This window comes from Myodes glareolus, chromosome 3 (assembly GCF_982192425.1).
Source record: "Myodes glareolus chromosome 3, mMyoGla1.1, whole genome shotgun sequence".
Taxonomy (NCBI): domain Eukaryota; kingdom Metazoa; phylum Chordata; class Mammalia; order Rodentia; family Cricetidae; genus Myodes; species Myodes glareolus.
Genome location: NC_142028.1, coordinates 30,751,204 through 30,769,762, shown reverse-complemented (window position 1 = coordinate 30,769,762; position 18,559 = coordinate 30,751,204). Strand labels below are relative to the sequence as shown.

The 18,559-nt window shown below is 45.1% G+C and overlaps 1 protein-coding gene across 2 annotated transcripts in view; it reads right to left on the bottom strand.

Annotated features, from left to right (window-relative positions):
- B4galnt3 (beta-1,4-N-acetyl-galactosaminyltransferase 3) overlaps positions 1-18,559 on the bottom strand; it is a 106,888-nt gene that overhangs the window by 54,467 nt on the left and 33,862 nt on the right. The window lies entirely within an intron of this gene.

Sequence of the window (18,559 nt, the reverse complement as noted above, 5' to 3'; positions counted from 1 at the left end):
TCCTATCCTTATTGTGAAAACACACACAAAATAAACAAATAAACCAACGTAACTTTCTAAAACTTGAAAAAAGAAATCGGTCCCTTGGGCTGTAGAATAAATATTTACTTTGGTTCAGATATCATTGATCACAACTCCATAAAATAACCTCTACTATAACTTACATGCATGAAAATACCCAGACACACACTTAAGTACTTCCTTGACATGTTAATCTCCTAGCATTTCACACAGAAGGAGAAAAAGAGATTCTTTCTTTAGGTGAAGAAGCAATTTTTAAAATCCACGAGTAAGGCCCAGTATGCAGCTCGGAGGCAAGGCACTTGCCTCATATACATAAGGCCCTAAATCCCAGTCCTAGCATCACAAAGAGGTGGCGTGTGTGCGTGTGCGTGCGTGTGTGTGTGTGTGTGCAGCTAAATCAAATCCAGGACTTCATGCATGCAAAGCAAGCCGTCTGCCAACTGAGCTACCGCTCCAGTCCTAGATTTTTTTTTAATTACATTTATTTTGTTTAATGTGTGGGTGGGGGCAGTAGACACAGCTTTCTGCAGTCAGTTCTCTCCTTCTATCATATGGGTCCTGGGGATGAAACTCATGTCATTAGGCTTAGCAGTATGCACCGCTGCCTGTGAGTTACTCGATGGCCCTTCCCGGACTCTTTTTAAGATCAGTAGGACAGACAGCTGCAAGCCTACTTGGGAAAGGGCCTTGGCCTGGGAAGGGCTAAGAAGGAGTCATGACAGTAAATGTCGCTCTCTACCGTCTCAACAGAATCTGCCCTGGGCCTACAGTCCTCTGAGTTCCACATATGCACTAGGGCATATGGCATATGCGCAGGCGCAGCATGCACACACTCAAAACACACACACAAAATAAACATATAAATCAATGTAACTTTCTAAAGAAATCAGTCCCTTGGGGCTGTAAAATATTTACTTTGGTTCAGATGTCATAGATTACAGCTCCATAAAATAACCTCTACTGGTCTGGTCTGACCTTCACAAAGTCAATGAGACCTTGCCACAAGATGGTTGATTAAACTGCTCAGTGACAGTTTTCTATTCCATATACGTCAATAGAATGTTAGGCACCCAAGGCCAAAGAGTCACATTGTTCGATAGTCAATTATTGCTTACAGTAATCCCAGCACACAGTAGGATGCTAAAGTAGGGTTTGAAACCACCCAGGCTTAGTGAGTTCGAGGCCAGCTCGGGCTGATGTCAGGCCTTGGGGGTGGGGAATCACTTAGCCTTACACAGTTGCTAAATTTTTCAGATGACGTGAGGACTCACCTATAAACTATTCTGACCCACCTGTATCTGGGTCAATAAGAACGGAAAATGCACAAATGGCTCATGCACAGACTCTTCACTCCATGTACAGCCCCACGATGCATTGATTTTTCCACATTTACTTTGGTTCAGATGTCACTGAAGAGTCAGGCATGAAGGACTGGTATGAGGTCAGATAAACGCGGAAATCCTCAGCCCACTGCAGGACTTTAGTAAGAAGCAGGAGAGTCCAGGCCAGCTACATCAGAGGGCACCTTCAGAGTCACCGTCTCAGGGTGACCTATCCCAAGCTCAACTCTGTTCACCCTGGCCCTGAGAAACAGCAGGCATTCACCGGGATGCCAGTGTCTGTTTTAAGGAACCTCTGATGTCAGGTCTAGTGGAACCAAAGAGAAAATCGAGGGCATCTAAGAAGATGAGCTGATAAAAACTGCTCAGAAGTGGGTCAGACTGCCCTGGTCCCTAGCCCAAAAGGGGAGGAGGAAGTTAAGTGTGCTGTGGAGAAGGAACCAGTGATAGGGGAAAAAGATGAAAGGCAAGAGGGAGCCTTTCAACTCCTAGGCCGGGCACGGCTCCCAGAGAGAGCAGTGCTACTGCCGTTTGGATCTCATCCACTCTCATTTTACTTGATATAAATTTAAACGGTCTCTGGAACGGTCTCCTACTTGGAGTACTTGTAACGACAGCTAAGGCAGAGAGCTTGGACCTTTTTTTTCCTTCTTGAACATAAACCTGGGTGTTTAGTGATCTCTGATCACCGTCTGTCTCCTAGTAATACATAAAGCTCTTGGGAAGTTATTAACTGTTTAGCCCTCCCGGGTCTTAAGGGAATACGTTTTCCATGTTCAAAGAGTCTGTTGTAGGCAATTTATTGGGTAAGATGCAAATGTATCCCCTTGGGCTGCTTGGAGCACTAAGCTGGGTTCCCCAGAGTTCCCCACCATACAAACAGACACAGCTTTCTCACAAAGACTACAATTTGTTACCTATTTCAAGCTGGCTTCTTAGACCCGTATATTAGAGTTCTGATGGTTGCATAGAATGTCTCAGAATGCAGATAACGCTTTGAAAAGGCGTTTAGAAAGAAAGGCACAATCAGTCAACAGGCTAGATTTCCCAGGCACCGTGTGGGGCACAGCTGCTTTGTTTGGTGGTCAAGTACAGCATAACAAACAAAGTTAAGAGTCAGAAAGTTCTGGACTGAGTCCCTGTCTACTACTTTTTCACTATATGCCCTCTGCCAAGTCTGTTATCACTTCAAGATCTCTGCTACCTCATCTTCCAACTGCATCACTCAGGGGCTGGAACAAATCCGGCCAACACGTGCCCCATGTAGATGAGCCTGGGCTGCTCCGTTCAGTACTCTGGGCTATAGTTTACTGATTTCTCACGCCATGCCAAGCACTGCGAAGTCATTCATTCCCAGTGCAGAACCAAGAAGGAACTCCCTTCCCCATCCTACTGATAAGACTGAGGTTTAAACCTTTCACAGGCATTGCTGCAGATCTCACAAATGGCTGAATTGAGACTCAAACTAGTTCTGTGTGGTTTCAAAGTCCACGGGCTACTCGATCGATCCTCAACCCAACCCTGAGAAACCTGCCTTATCATGCCTCATTAATGGAGGACAGAAGCTAAGGAAACAGTGATCAGGCAGCAGGAAGTCACAGGCCAAGTCCCTACACAGCCACTGACACGGGGCTGGCTGCGAAGCTGGCTGCGTTTTCACAGCCAGTCCTGCCTCCCAACTGTGATTTTTTGTGCAGCACCCAGGACAGGTATTTAGATAACAACAGGGTACACAATGAAACACAAAGGATCCGGACAGTCAGGGAAGACTTCATTGTGAAGAGGCACCAAACAGGTATTTTGGGGTGGGTGCATTTCTAAGTCCCAGAGGCCTGCGTCCACCTACGCATAGGTTCCTGCTGGAACCCTAAGGTATTTTTCTGAAATAAAACAAACATGAAAATACAACCTTCTCTGAACCCCAGAGCACAGAAACCTGCCAGGTAGAATCCAGGATCCTTGAGAGTCTTTCCTCTGGTTCTCACAAGTCCTTCTTCTATCTTTTTGCTAAAAAGCTCATTTTCGTACCTCAAACCACACTAACTTAACTTTGTGGCTGGCTCTTCCCCACCCCCACTTCACTCACTGGTCCTGGAGAATATCACTTGCTATTGCCCACCTCCCTACATTTCCTCTGACTTTTCCTTATATGTATTTTTTAAATTTACCCAGTCCCTATGGTGAACAACTTGATATTTGCTTGTAAACCTGGGTCCCCCGAAGACAGGCACCTCAGTAGATGGCAGCATCCCAAGTCGGTCATCTTTGAAGCTGAGGTCTTGAGTTCCATGTCTGGCACTAGCGGTAAGGAGTGAGGGGCAGTTGATGGCCGGTGGGAGACCTAAGAACTAGCGTCCGGCAAGCTCCCAAGGAATTCTGGGGCTAATGGTTCTCAGTCCTTGAGGGGCATTTGGAAGAATCTTGGTTACCGATAACTTAGCTTAGGTCGTAGAACGCTTGCTGAGTGTGTGCAAGTCCTGGGTTCAAGCCCCAACGCTGGGAAATAGCTTCATGATACTAGGGCAAAGCATTTCTCCGCCAGTAGCCACTTAGCTGTCTTCAATCAATGGCTCCTATGCAGTGGCTATGATTTCTAGACTGAGTTCCAAAGCGAGACTGTCGGGTCACAGGTATACATGTGTTAGAACAGAAACACAGGCATTAGCGTGTGAGCTTCCCAAAACACTGAAAAACAATCCACCATCACTTATATCATTTAGGTGTGTTTTAGGAGATAGGCTGGATCAGGCAATAGAGGCACTTGCCACCAAGTCCAGTGACTTTAATCCCCCAGTGGAGAAAAGAACTGATACCCCACAAATTGTCTTCTGACTTCTGGATGTGTGCCCTGGTTCGCACTCAGAATATATGGAATAAAAGAATTTAAAACTGATTCAAAACACGATGACTTTATAATGTGTGTGTGTGTGCGTGTTGTATGTGTGTGTGTGTATGTCTTGGTTAGGGCTTCTATTGCTATGATGAAACACCATGACTAAAAGCAAGTTGGGGAGTTAAGGACACGTTTGGCTTAGGCTTCCACATCACTGTTCATCATAGAAGGAAGTCAGGGCAGGAACTCAAACAGGGCAGGAACCTGGAGGCAGGAACTGACGCAGAGCCCAGGGAAGGGTGCTGCAACTGTTGCTGCCCATGGCTTATTCAGCCTGCTTTCCTATAGAACCCAGAATGCAGGAACAGAGGTGGTCCATGTCCAGAATGGGCTGGGCCCTCCCTTATCAATCATTAATTAAGAACATGCTCTACAGGATTGCTTGCCTACAAATAGATCTTATAGAAGCATTTTCTTTTTTTTTAATTTGTTTATTTTCTTTGAAATATTTACTTATTATGTATACAATATTCTGTCTGCATGTATGTCTGCAGGCCAGAAGAGGGCACCAGACCTCATTACAGATGGTTGTGAGCCACCATGTGGTTGCCGGGAATTGAACTCAGGACCTTTGGAAGAGCAGGCAATGCTCTTAACCTCTGAGCCATCTCTCCAGCCCTAGAGGCATTTTCCTAATTGAGGCTCCCTCCTCCCTGATGACTCTAACTTGTGTCACCCTGACATAACCACAGTTGGCACAGGATTCCTGCAACTCGCTCAATCCCCTCCACAGTCGTAACACAAGCACTTTTCAACGGCTGTACCCTTCTGCTGCTGTGTCACACTGCTCCCCATGCTTCTTTCCCACCTGAAACACGGAACCATGAGAACAGCAATGTCCATCTACTTCGCACTCACTGGAAAAGATATGGAGGAATTAGCACCCTCAGACAAAGGGAAAACAGTCAAAACTCTGAAGGCAGAGGTAGGAAGACTGTCCATGAGTTCTAGGCAAGCAATAAAAAACAAAACAAAAACAGCAAAAAAGATGCAAAAATCACCAGAGCAGGACCAGTCCTGATAGCCCCAAACTGTAAGCAACCCAATAGCTATCGGCAATTAATGAAGACACTTGGGAGACAGGTGAGCAGGAGGTTCAGATAGTGGGTTCAAGGTCAGCCCAGGCTACACAGTGAGTCCCAGGATGGTTGAAGCTGTATAGAGAAGCCCTGACTCAAAAAACAAAAACAGAACCAGGGTGGTGGTGCACACTTTCAATCCCAACACTGGAAGACAGAGGTAGGTGGATCTCTGTGAGTTTGAGACCAGCCTGATCTACAGAGTGAGTTCCAGGACAGCCAACAAAACAGAGTAAGACCCTATCTCAAAGCAAAAGGAAAAAAAAAATATCTCAAAAGACAAAACAGCCAGGCTGTGGTGGTGCACGCCTTTAATCCCAGCACTTGGAAGGCAAAGGCAGGCAGATCTCTGTGAGTTTAAGGCCAACCTGGTCTATAAAGTGAGTTCTAGGACAACCAGAGTTGTTACACAAAGAATACCTTGTCTCAAAAAGAAAAAAAGAGAGAGAGAGACATACATACATACACACACACACACACACACACACACACAGAGAGAGAGAGAGAGAGAGAGAGCGAGAGAGAGAGAGAGAAGGGCTAGGAATGCAGCTCAGTTTGTAAAGTGTTTTTTAGCCCATCCTTAGTTCTGGGTTCAATTTCCAGCACCCATAAACAGGCCATGGTGGGGCAAGCCTTAATATCAGCACTCGGAAGTAGAGGCAGGAGAATTAGAAGTTCAAGGCCATCCGTGGGCTACTTTGTGAGTTTGAGGATAGCCTGGGCTAAATGTGACCATGTCTTAATCATCCCTCCCCCAAAAAATTTAAAGAAAAGAAAAAAAAACAAGATAGTATATGTATACATGGAATATCGTAATATAAATATATTTATGTATATATGTAAATGTAATGTAAATAATTGTTATACTGTGTATACACAGACACATATAAACCTTCAATCCCAGCACTTGAAAGGCAGAGGCAAGCAGATCTCTGTGAGTTCAAGGCCAACCAGAGTTATTGCTTCTTTCCCACCTGAAACACGAGATTATATACATATATATACATTTATGCTATACCCAATATCACAAACCATCTAGAAAGACTTCTAGTATACAGGAGGATATGCTAGGTTGCATGAATGTGAGGAACTAGAGCATCCCTGGACTTGGGTACCCTCAGAGTACCAAAAGCCCCGGAAACAATCTCCTATGGATACTGAGAGACCCATGCTACACCAATAAACCTGAAAATCCCAGCACTCGGGTGGCAGAGGCAGGCGAATCTCTGTGAGTTCGAGGCCAGCCTGCTCTACACAGAGATTTCCAGGAGAGACTCCATAGCTACTGAGAAACCCTGTCCAAAAAAAAAAACAAAAACAAACAAATAAATAAAAAAAAACCTCAGACATGAAGGGGCACCTATTACATGGGCCATTCATATGAAATGTTCAGAACAGGCAAATTCCTAGAGATTAAAATAAGAGAGAAGACTTGTGGTTGCCTGTTCTGGGCGATAGAGAGAAGATTGATTGCCACTGTGTACTTGGTTCCTTTGCAGGAAAAAAATTTAAAAAGTTTTGAAATTAAATACCAGCTGCCCCGAACTGTACCTTTTTTGGGGGTAGGGGAGGGATACGGGGCTGAAGCTCACACCTCCAGCCTTGCGCGTGGTGAGAGCTCTGCCACTGAGCACTGAGCCACACCCTCAGCCCCTACTGAACTGTGGCCGCAATGAATGATTCCTTTCTCTTTTTTAGGATGGGCACAGAGAGCCTGACCTCCCTCTCCGCCCCCAGAACGTCTGGGTCTCTTCCTCCTCCTTCCCAATGCATCCCCACCCCCAGCTTAATTACCACAGGTCCCTAGAGAGCTGCCAACAGGTTTTTCCTTAAAGCTGACTCCTTAGGATTTGGAGATAGCAAAGCCCCTCCCTCTCGTGCCCAACCCCCCTCCTCTTTGCGAGCGGATCGTTTACTTATTAAACCAATTAGATTAAATGACTCACACTGCACCCTTGGGTATGAGCTGGTGTAAACACCTCACAAGAGACTGACTTGTTCTTGAAAGGCTCTGTGTCCCTCAGCTAAGGTGAGACCTCACCCCCAAGTATTTCTCAGATCACAGGAGCAAGAAACTGGAGGACCACGGAGCTGGGGGAAAGTTGCTGCTCCATTCCTGAGCTGTGTCACCCCAAGGAAGACCACACTATCTCCTCAGAGAATTGACACAAAAGCCTTCTTATTTCCCAGGCTTACAAAAACAGCAGGCCAGGTAAACTCCTATCAAATTCCTGGTGCTTCAAAGGAATTGGGGGGGGGGGGTCCTCACATGCTAGGCAAGGGCTCTATCACTTTTCAAGACCAGCTCTGAGCATGAGAGCTGTTCGCAGCCCTCTAGTCGGCCCAGTGTTGCCACACCTCATCTCAGCCCCACCCAGTAACACCCAGAGCTGTGTCTCATGGTGCTCCACCCCTGATGAAACCTGGTAGGTGTGAGAGGCCTTGTCGACAGCATGTGGCATGCCCTGGCCAGCCTAGGCAACCAAAGCCCATCACTTGTCTTACCTGAAAAGTGAGGAGAAGGGCCTAAATTATTTCTCGAAGCTAAAGATTGACTTAATAACCTTGGACTGGACTCTAGAGCCAGGGCAGGGAACACAGGTGTACGGAGCAGGTCTCGATCCTCGGAAGCTGCAGCAGCAGATCTAATGAAAGACTATAGGCAAGTGGGTAATTCCAGTGTTTAAAAGGTTTAAAAGGGTGTGATGGAGAGAGGTTCCTAGGCCCCCTTTCGTTTCAGCTTCCACCACCCACGTGCTGGCCAGCGACCTAACAAACCCTCCCTGTTCAGAACAAACCCTCCTTGCTCCTGGCACCTCCTTGCAAACACCAGCTCCAGTGCCATCCCTCCAGCCCGCCTGAAATCCAGGGGCGGGGAGTGTGATTTGATCCGGATCCTGTCCTGGAGTGCAACCACATCCACTTGCCACCCCCACCAGGCATTTCCGAGTCTGTATATTTATGACTCTCTTAAAATAGGTCCCAGCACATAGGCCCAGGGGCTTGATGTAGGTCAATGAAATCAACATTTGGAGAGGGAAGCATCCCTGAGCAAAGCTGTTGTTTCTTCTCTAATGCTATATCTGGGTTTCCGTACCATCCACATCCCTCAGGAGGCTGCCCCATTCACCATTCTGTGCTGCCTCAGGTCCCTCCTGCCCTGAAAATAGTCTCCTGTCCCACTCCAGCAGATGGGTTTCCTAAAACACAGTGGCCTCAGGCTGGCTTCTAATGCTCATTTATTATTAAGCATTTATGATTCGTGAAGTATTTCTCTGCTGTCAGCCCTTTTGTTCAATGAACTTAACCACTCCCTTGGAAACAGGCTCAGTTACAGGGATGGCCAGTAAGGTCTCAGGACAAACTGCCCATCCTCTTTGAAGTACTGAAGGGGAAGCAGTGTCTCGGGTATGTTCCTGGTTCAAATACCTGCAAGATAGGGCAGACATTCTGTGTTGGGTGAGTGAAATTATTGGACTCAGGTTCTACCTTCCATCCATGCAACAATTGCCTGGCAAGAAAAGGTCTTGAGGCCTGGGCCGCTCCTGTTCCGTCAACTCATAGGACTGTATGCAAGGTAAGGACCTTGCTTCCTGATTCTTCTCTGAGAGGTGATTTCCTCTGTTGTCTAGCTCTCAAGTCCAAAGTCTAGGAGAGTTAATCCCAAAGGACAGAGTCTGTGAGCTACTGGGCCTATGTAAATCAGAGGTCAGAGGGAGGAAAAGAGAGGGTAAACCTGAGCCGTGGAGAATGGTGGCGGCTAATCTGTGGGGTGAAGTAGGTCAGAGGCTTGGACTTGAACAGAGAGAGGCCTAAATCCAAGATAAAATTTATAAAGGAAGTTGTTTCAAAATAGGCAGAGAGTGTGTGGGGTCTTGAAGTTTTACCCCTCATTAACTAATAAGAATTGGATGCTGCCATAAACAGGTGTCTGAGATTAGAGAGCTGGATAGAAAAAAGGCAATTAAAGAAAACAACTGACCAGGCAACACCACACTCAGGAGGCAGAGGCAGGTGGATCTCTGAATTTGAGGCCAACCTGTTCCACAGAGTGAGTTCCAGGACAGCAAGAAAAGCAAAGCAAAGCAAAGCAACGCAACGCAACGCAAAGCAAAGCAAAGCAAAGTAAAGCAAAGCAAAGCAAAAGAATCTGTTGTACTGGGATGGGACCTCTGGTAAGTGATTTCCCAGATCACTTCTAGTTACTGTTTGATTGGAAGCATCACCCCAGCCCTCTGGCACCCCTACATCCAAAGAGTCTGAAATGTTTGGGTCCAGGAGTCACTCCAGCCCCCTGGCACCCCTATATCCAGGGAGTCTGGAATGTTTGGATGGAACTTTCCACCCCAAGTCCCCTCCCCTGGGAGTTGCTGCAGTCCAGACTCCACATCTGAGAAAGCCCGCCAAAAGGTGACCCCTCCCCAGAGAGGGTCAAGATCATGCCCACAGGCTATTTAAACTGTCCACCCCAGAACTAACACGTGGTCTTCCCGGTTCTCCTTCCCCTTCTCCAACTGGAAGGCCACCCGGGAGCGCTGGCATCCATTAAACCTGGGCTTTATTAATTCAGTTTGATTTGGTCTGATTTGAATTATTGCATTGGTGGAAAGGCTTATTGGGACATAAAACTTTACAGTTCCAAACGATGACCACCAGGAGATACCTCCTCCTTTTTTTGAGACGGGGATCTCACTATGTAAACTTTCTAACCTTGGCTGGCCTGAAACTCATGTGAACCAGGATGTTCTTGAACTCCTAAGAGATCTGCCTGGTTCTGTTGGGATTAAAGTCAGAAGCACCACACCTGGCCCCAGAGGTTTTCCCTCTATGGGGACAAAGTAGTAAGGTTTGAATCCAGGGCCTCTCGCACACCAGCATGCACGTCCTCAGTTCCGGTTCCCAAGCACACGATGCCAGCACTAGGAAACGCTCGGCACAGCACAGTTCTGCCCCACTGTTAAATGGACACACAGAGACCATGTTCCTTTCTTTTGCAGGGCTTCATTGGACAAGTCCAGTGTTCAAGACACGTTGTTTTGTGGGGTGAAGAGCAACAGCAGAGCTTCAGGCCACTAGATTTATTTATTTTTTAATTTATGTGCATGGTGTTTTGCCTGCATAAGGGTATCGAATACCCTGAAACTGGAGTAACAGTTGTGAGCTGTCATGTGGGTGCTGGAAACTGAACCCGGGTCCTCCAGAAGAGCAGCCAGTGCTCCCAACTGCTGAGCCATCTCTCCAGTCCCTGGCCACCAGATTCTTCCCCAGAGCTGTGTGGGATCATCTACACCAGCTGTGGCTGCCTGTGACAGCATCAAAGCTCAAAGCTCCTGATGGGGAAGCTCAGCCAATCACATCTGGCTAGGGTGTGGCGCCTGGAGCCCAGGTAGATAAACGGGAGTAGACAGGTGTGTGCGCTCTCCGCAGTGCTCGCCTGCCCCTTTGGACTTCGGACCTTCTATTTCGGTAGCATGAGTTTCCACATTTTTCAATTATTAAATTATATCTGTTGTTTTGAGCTGGTCTCGTTATTTTAACGTACCAATCGAATATGAAGTAAGCCTTCACTTACAAGCTCCAAGGCAGGATGAAGAATCTACCTCTCTAGAGAGCACTTAGACCCTGTGTTACTTTTATAGTAGAAATTATTGTTGGCTTTCTTATTGTTGTTTATGAATATTATTTTATAGTAGGAATTTTTAATTTTTATTATTGTTATTTATTGTTTTGTAGTAGGCACTATTATTATTATTGCCAGGGGTAGTGTGATGACGGGGTAGAACCCTCAGTACATGGCTGGTATAGGAAGTCCTTCTGTATTTGTGTTGCTTTCATTGGTTAATAAAGAAACTGCTTTGGGCCTGGTGATAGGGCAGAACTTATATAGGCGGGGAGAAAGAACTAAATTCTGGGAGGAAGAAAGCAGAGAGGGAGAGCCGCCATGGAGACGTCAGGTCAGACATGCTGAATCTTTCCTGGTAAGCCACGACCTTGTGGTGACATACAGATTATTAGAAATGGGTTGAATCAAGATGTGAGAGTTAGCCAAGCCAATAAGAGGCTAGAACTAATGGGCCAGGCAGTGTTTAAATGAATACAGTTTCTGTGTGATTATTTTGGGTGTGTAAGCTAACCAGGCAGGACAGAACTAAGGGCCTGTGCTCATACAACAGATTGGCACTCCAACATGGTAAACTGACTCCACATAAAACCTGAGAGGGCTTAAAAAGAAATTCTAGACACAAAAATACAGTTTAACACAGCCGTTTTGCTGTTTGCTGGCTGCGTGCCCACAGAGAGATTTTCCTGACTCAACGGGGGGAAAAAAGCCACACCATTTTAAAACAAGGCTTCCTGGGCCCTGCTGCCAGTGCAAACTCCAGCTATGGAGCATTTGTGGGCCCGGGTGTTTGTGTGTCCACTCAGGGTTGGGAACAAAGTACCTGAGACCATGTCTGTGACTTGGTGCTCCCTGCCTGGGCAGACAGCGGGATCAGGTCTACTAGGCTTGCACAGGCGGGAGATCAAGGCAGATTCCAGCGCCATACAGAGATGTTTCCAGGCTGCGCAGTGCTCTGCGTGGCAGATCTGGCTGTACCTCAGATTAAAAGAGTTTGTGTGCTGTTTATGTGCTGCACGCTCATTCTCAGAGTTAAAGTGCTGAGTGCGGCTCCTACCTGGAGGCCCCAGAGCTAGCAGAAATGGTACATCCACCATTTTGAAATTTGAAAGAGGCGGAGCCTACACCCAGAGCAGCCGCAACCAAGCTGCTTAGCATTTTAAAATCTCTTCAAGACAGTAGAGAATTAAAGACAATGCAATAGGACAGATTCAGACATAAAAGACCTCTAAATGGGTCATAAATAAATGTATGTAGGCTTGGGAGAGAGAAGAAAAGTAGTATAGAAAGTCATAAAATAAAGTTAATGCTTTAAAAAAAACAGGTAAAATCTTTAAAGAAACAGAGTAAAGTAATAGAGTAAAAAAATAAGCCACGTAAATGGAAAATTCACAGAGAGTCTGGATTATGTGTATTATTGTGTTTTCTTTAAATTTTTTGATTGTGAAGGAGCTAAGTACAGAGAGACATTTCATTGTGTGTGCTGCTAAGCTAAACCAGCATGGATATTATAAAGGTATTATGACTTCAGAATTTGGGTCTAAGGATATGAGGCTTTGGAAAAGAGGTTCTTCTTTTGTCTTAACAGGAGAACCTATTAATTGCCTCCAGGCAAATATGGTTTGATAGACCACGCCCTCCTGAAAGATTGCTGTGAACACCCTCAAAAACTTACTCTGCTCAACTGCCGGCTGAGATGAACCTAACATACAGGATACACCATAAAAGACCTGATTAACAGTGCCCCCATATAGCATGAAGCAGTTTGGAGAGAAAAAAACTACACCCATATTCCCAAATGTTGTTTATAAATGTTCTTTTACATTTAAAGGGGGATATGCTACAGATATGAATAATTTGCATTGGTATAAATCTTGATTTATTGATACAAGTTTAAGATCAATCTTCTTAGATGTATATGTATTTCTGATCTTGATTAAGGTATTGTGATTATGTAGTTCATTTAAAAATATAATGTGTAATTAATAAATATAGGTTAATAGATAATCATCTATAATAATAAAGTTTGTAGTCATGTTAGATTTTCTAGATGTGCATAGATATAATTAGACATTCTTCATATCTTTCAAAGACTACAGAATATGGCATTTAAAATGTTTTAATAACTTAAGACTTTTCATGACAATGAGACACATCTGCTCCTGGCAGCACCAAGCTACTTCCTGAGGAAGAGGGGCATCAAAGAGGCTTCTTATGGAGTTGGTTAGCCATTTGGGCAAGAAACTGCTCTTGCCTGGACTGTTGCATAAACTTGACATGAAGAACCCACAGAGAGCACTGTTGAACTTGGCTCAAGGTGAGATGGTCCTTCGGGGTTCGTTTCATGAAAGAGTCTGCGAGACACTCTGCAGGATACAGAAGAAAGTGACTGAACTGTCTTTGAAATTTCCTGCTTCATGGAAAAGTCTGCTGGATACTATGGGACTGTAGACTGAAGATGGCTGCCCCAATGGTACAGAGGAACTTTGGGTGACTGTCCAGGCAGCAAGATGTCTCTATCATTTCTAGAGTTTTGGAAGCTGCTTACAATGCACTTCCAGTTTACATAGGTAATATTATATCCTTCTAAAGTCTTTGATAGAGTTGAAGAATAGTTATAACTTTCCTTTGTTATAATAAAAGATAAAGTAGATATAAATATTGTAACTATAATTCTTGCTTGATAACTGTTTTGTTATATGCAATTTTACTATGTTAAAGTTAAAGCCTTTCTTTTTTGTTACACAGAAAGGGGGAAATGGTGTAGGAGGTCCTTCTGTATTTGTGTTGCTTTCATTGGTTAATAAAGAAACTGTTTGGGCCTGGTGATAGGGCAGAACTTATGTAGGTGGGGAGAAAGAACTGAATTCTGGGAGGAAGAAAGCAGAGAAGAGGAGTCGCCATGGAGATCATCAGGTCAGACATGCTGAATATTTCCCAGTAAGCCACGACCTCGTGGTAACATACAGATTATTAGAAATAGGTTGAATCAAGATGTGAGAGTTAGCCAATAAGAGGCGGGATGGAACAAAGGGCCCACGCTCATACAACACATGGCAGGTGATTTGAAGTATGTAAAGAGCTGGTGAGTGGCTCAGGGTAGAGCATTTACCTAGTTAGCAGACACGTGTTTTGGGTTAGACCCCAGTACGTACACATCATGCATGCACACACGCACACATGCAGGCACGCATGTACACACTTGCACACATGTATCTTATATACTACCCCAGAGGTGTTCAAAAACAGTTATATGGGTAAAATTGCCATATACAGGAAATGTGAAACTACTAAATAAATAATTAAAATGGTCACATAATTATTAAATAAATAATTAAAATGGAGAGATGGCTCCAAGGTTAGGAGCACTGGCTGCTTTTCTAGAGGGCGCGGGTTCAAATCCCAGTTCCCACCTGATGGTTCAAGACTACCTATAATTCCGGTTCTAGGGGTTGTGACATCCACACACAGACATGCACACAGGCAAAACACTAATGCACATAAAATAAAAATAAATTAATTTTAAAAAACCTGTCACAACCAAGAAAGACATCGAGGAAACACGATGACTAAATGAACAGGATCCTGGAAAAGAAAAAATATCGGAAAGGAAATCAAAGTAAAATATGGGGGAGGAGGGCTGGAGAGAAGGCACAGTGGTTAAGAGCACTGGATCTTCTTTCAGGGGACCTGGGTTCAATTCCCAGCACCCACATGGTAGTTCACAACTGTCTGTAACTCCAGTCCCAAGAGATCTAATGCCCGCGTCTGGCCTCCTGAGGCACCAGGCACACATATGGTACAGACACTGATGCAGACAAAACACCTATACACAAAAATAAGTAAAAAGATAAGTACAGAGCAGCTGTAGAAAAGCGTTAGAGCCTTTGTTTTCCATGTATGAAGGCCTGGCTCGGCCCCAGCATCACTGAAACAAAACAAAGCAAACAAAAAGTGTGGACTTCAATTTTAAACAGGGTCTAATATAGCCCAAGCTAGCTATAACTCCTTACTTACATGATTTATTAAATTATGTACTTTATGTATATGGTGTTTTCTCTACATGTGTGCATGCCAGAAGAGGACATTGGATCCCAAGGGACTACAGTTATAGATGGCTGTGAGCCACCATGTGGGATTTGGGAATTGAACTCAGGATCTCTGAAAGAGCAGCCAGTGCTCTTAACCACTGAGTCATCCTTCGAGTCCCTCAAAAATGCTTTTTTGTTTTGGCTGGCTCAAAAAAAATTTTTTTTGGTAGTGGATATATAGGCCTGGTAAATGCTTCAAGCTACGACTTCGATCTTTTTCTCTTTTTCACTGTGGGAAGGGGGTCTCACTAAGTCGCCTAGGCAGGCCTCTAACCTGTGATCCTCCTGCTTCACTCTCTAGAGTGGCTGCACCTCAATGCCTAGCAGTTTGGGTTTTATTATCATCATGTATGTGTGTGTGAGCACATGCATGTGTCATGGTGTACGTGAGTAAGTCATTGAATAACTTTTGGAAGTCGGTTCTTTCCTTCAACCATGGGCTCTAAGGGATCAAACTCGGGTCACCAGACTTAAGCCACAGTACTTTCCTGTAGCATGATTAATAAAAACCCTGGCTTTTACCTCTACCTCAGTCTGAAATGGCGATCCTGCCTCCAGGAATCCTCAGAATGAGACTGAGAGGTAAGAGCTCGCTAGTGGCTTGGCTGCTTTGCTTTTCTGATCTTCAGGTTGAACCCCAATATCTGTCTCTGGGTTTTTATTATTTGTGCTACACTTTCCTGCTAAGCCATTTTGTTGGTCCAGTTTTGGGCTTTCTTTTTTGAGACATGGTTTCAACATGTAGCCCAGGCTAGCCTTGAATTTATTCTCTTCCTGACGCTACTCCCTGAGTACTCTGGAACTGCAGGCATGTGCTACCATACCTAGCCTCAAAATGTTTTTAAGTCAAAGAAAAAAAAAGAAGCAAAAAGAAAAAATATAGGAGAATCAAGATTGGAAAATTCTGCCATGTTCCATCATTGCCACGACTGAAAAAGCCCTAGACTAGGAGACAGGAGTCTAGGGCTTGGGACCTCATTATCGGCTAGCTTTGTGATCTGGTCCTGTTTTATCTGGAAAAAATGATGTTTATGGGCTCCTGTAAATATTATACTCTATTTTTTTTATGTGTTGTTTGATTGGTTTTCCATCTGGGACAGGGTCTCTCTCATGTAGCCCACGGTGGGCTCAAACCCACCCCACGGTCTTCCTGCCTCAGCCTTCCCAGAGCTGAGATTATAGGCGTGCACTAAATAAACGCACAGAAATGCAAACCTCTTGTTGCTAGCTAACACACCCCCGCGTGGCTTCCTTTAACGTAACACAGCACCCCAAGTACATTCAAAATCCCTCTGTCTCTAAAGCTGAATCTTATAGAATCTCTCTGGGCTGCATCTCCTCAGGGCTTACTCCACAGTGCCAAGCAGCATTGGAGAGGTTAAATAAAGAGACAGCTGGGCTACAGTCTGGTTTCTAAGAAGAGCATGGGCTGAAGCTTAACTGGCTCGAATCTATGCAAATGAAAGAGAAGAGAAAAAGATGCCGGAAGCTGCCCATGGTGGCGCTCTACCTGTCTGATCTGGGTCCCTTCGTGGGAGAGGGCTGGAAGCCCCCACAGGCTCCACATGCCTTTGTTTTGGGTCTTTGTTCTCTCTTCCTATCAATCCAGATGCAGGACAGTTTGAGAAGCAGACCTATTCAGACCCCTATCTCCGCGCAGATAGCGATCCGAGGCGGAGGTAACGTGAAACAAGGGTCCTGGGCACTCCCCGCCTTGACAATGAAGTGTGCCGGGCAGATACCACCTAGCGCGGTGGGAGCGGTCTCAGAAAAAAATCGGACAAAGCGTGAGAAAGCCCTGCAATTGCAGAAGACAAGCCAATAAAGGGACAAATTTCTGCCCACACAGATCTCAGCAAGGGCCAGTCCTTGGATTGGGGTTTATTCAAAGCAGTTCTCGAAAAATAAAACAATAAAAACTAAAACGTGAGAAAGAAAAAGAAAAACTTCTCTAATTGCGGGGGAGGGGAGAGCAGTGTTGCCCAAGAATGACGACTGGAAGACAGTATCATGAGAGCCACTATGCTGCTGTCATTTCTTCCTTTTTCCCTTTTTAAAACTCCCTCTGAAGATCAGGCTGGCCTCCAAATCACAGAGGTCCACCTGCCTCTGCCTCCTGAGTACTGGGGTTAAAGGTGCACGCCATCACGCCCTACATGCGGTCATTTCTTTAGGTGACATTTCTTTGGTATCCATCCTTTTATTCATTTACTAGATATTAATTCATTCAAGAAACAAGGCTAAAATTCAAGTTGCCTAAGAGCTGAATAATCTAGCCAATACCTAAGAACGATAGTGATTTCCTCACCAAGACTGCACATGTACAGAGGGCTTTTGAGGAAGGAGGGAGATTCGGATTTGAGGGCAGAGTAGTAGGGGGAAAAAAATGGAAAAACTGGGCAGTGGTGGTGCACGACTTTAACCCCAGAATTTGGGAGGCAAAGGCAGACAGATCACTGAGTTTGAGGTCAGCCTGGACTACAGAGCTACAGAGCGAGCTCCAGGAAAGCCAAGTCTAAGCAAAGAAACCCTGTCTTGAAAACAAAACAAAAAAGCAGAAAAGAAATACAAGATTTAAAAACATGGTCACTATATTATTTAGTGTGTGTAGTAACTGGCAGTTGGTATGTGCTGGGGACTATGCTGAGGGCTGGAAGTGTGTGTGTGTGTGTGTGTGTGTGTTGCTAGGATCAAACCCAGGGCCTCATGCAAGCAATCTACTACTGACCTACATCCTAGTACAGGATATTCTTCAAGAATATTCTACAGGAGTGGATGTTTAGTGTTCAACCACAAAAAATAAAAATAAAAGAAAGAAAAGAAAAGGGAAGAAAAGGTGTGAAGTCACAAATATGCTAAATGGCTAAATTTAGCCTTTCTGTGATCTATTATCCACCAGATACAAATTAATACCGTATAAACGAGTAAGAAAACACATCTATGCAGCGATTAGCTGAGAATGAAGCTCACGCAGGAAGGCACCTGGGCAGGCTCCTTCTTGATGACCTGGGGCTATAGGCAGATGAAACTGGAGACCTAGAAATCAGGCCTCCATTTGCTTCTGGCCTCCTAGCTGCCATCTTTTTTAGACATGGGGTGACCTGGTTTCTGTTTAGTGTCCTGTCCTCTCTTTACAGGATGTGATAGGAATCAACAAGAAAATTATATGGACATATTTTATAAAGTATGATTTGAGGTTAGGGGCAGAGAGGGTTCCACTTCAAACCCACTCTGCTTATTAGTTTCCAAAAACAAGGATCTCCAAAACTGACCGAAATGAACAGTCCGAGCTGCATTCTAGCCTGTGCACACATCAGGTGCGACAGCTCCATCAGTTCACGCTTGACCCAGAGGGGACACTGAGCTGGCAAGACACCAGCTCTGTTCAGTGTCTGTGTGCCCTTCTGTGTCTCGGCGCACATGGTGTCCACTGTGAGGACAACAGACCACTGCCATGATTCTTCAGCTGGAACTGGACAGCCCCTTTAATTGCCTCCTCCACTCCATACCCA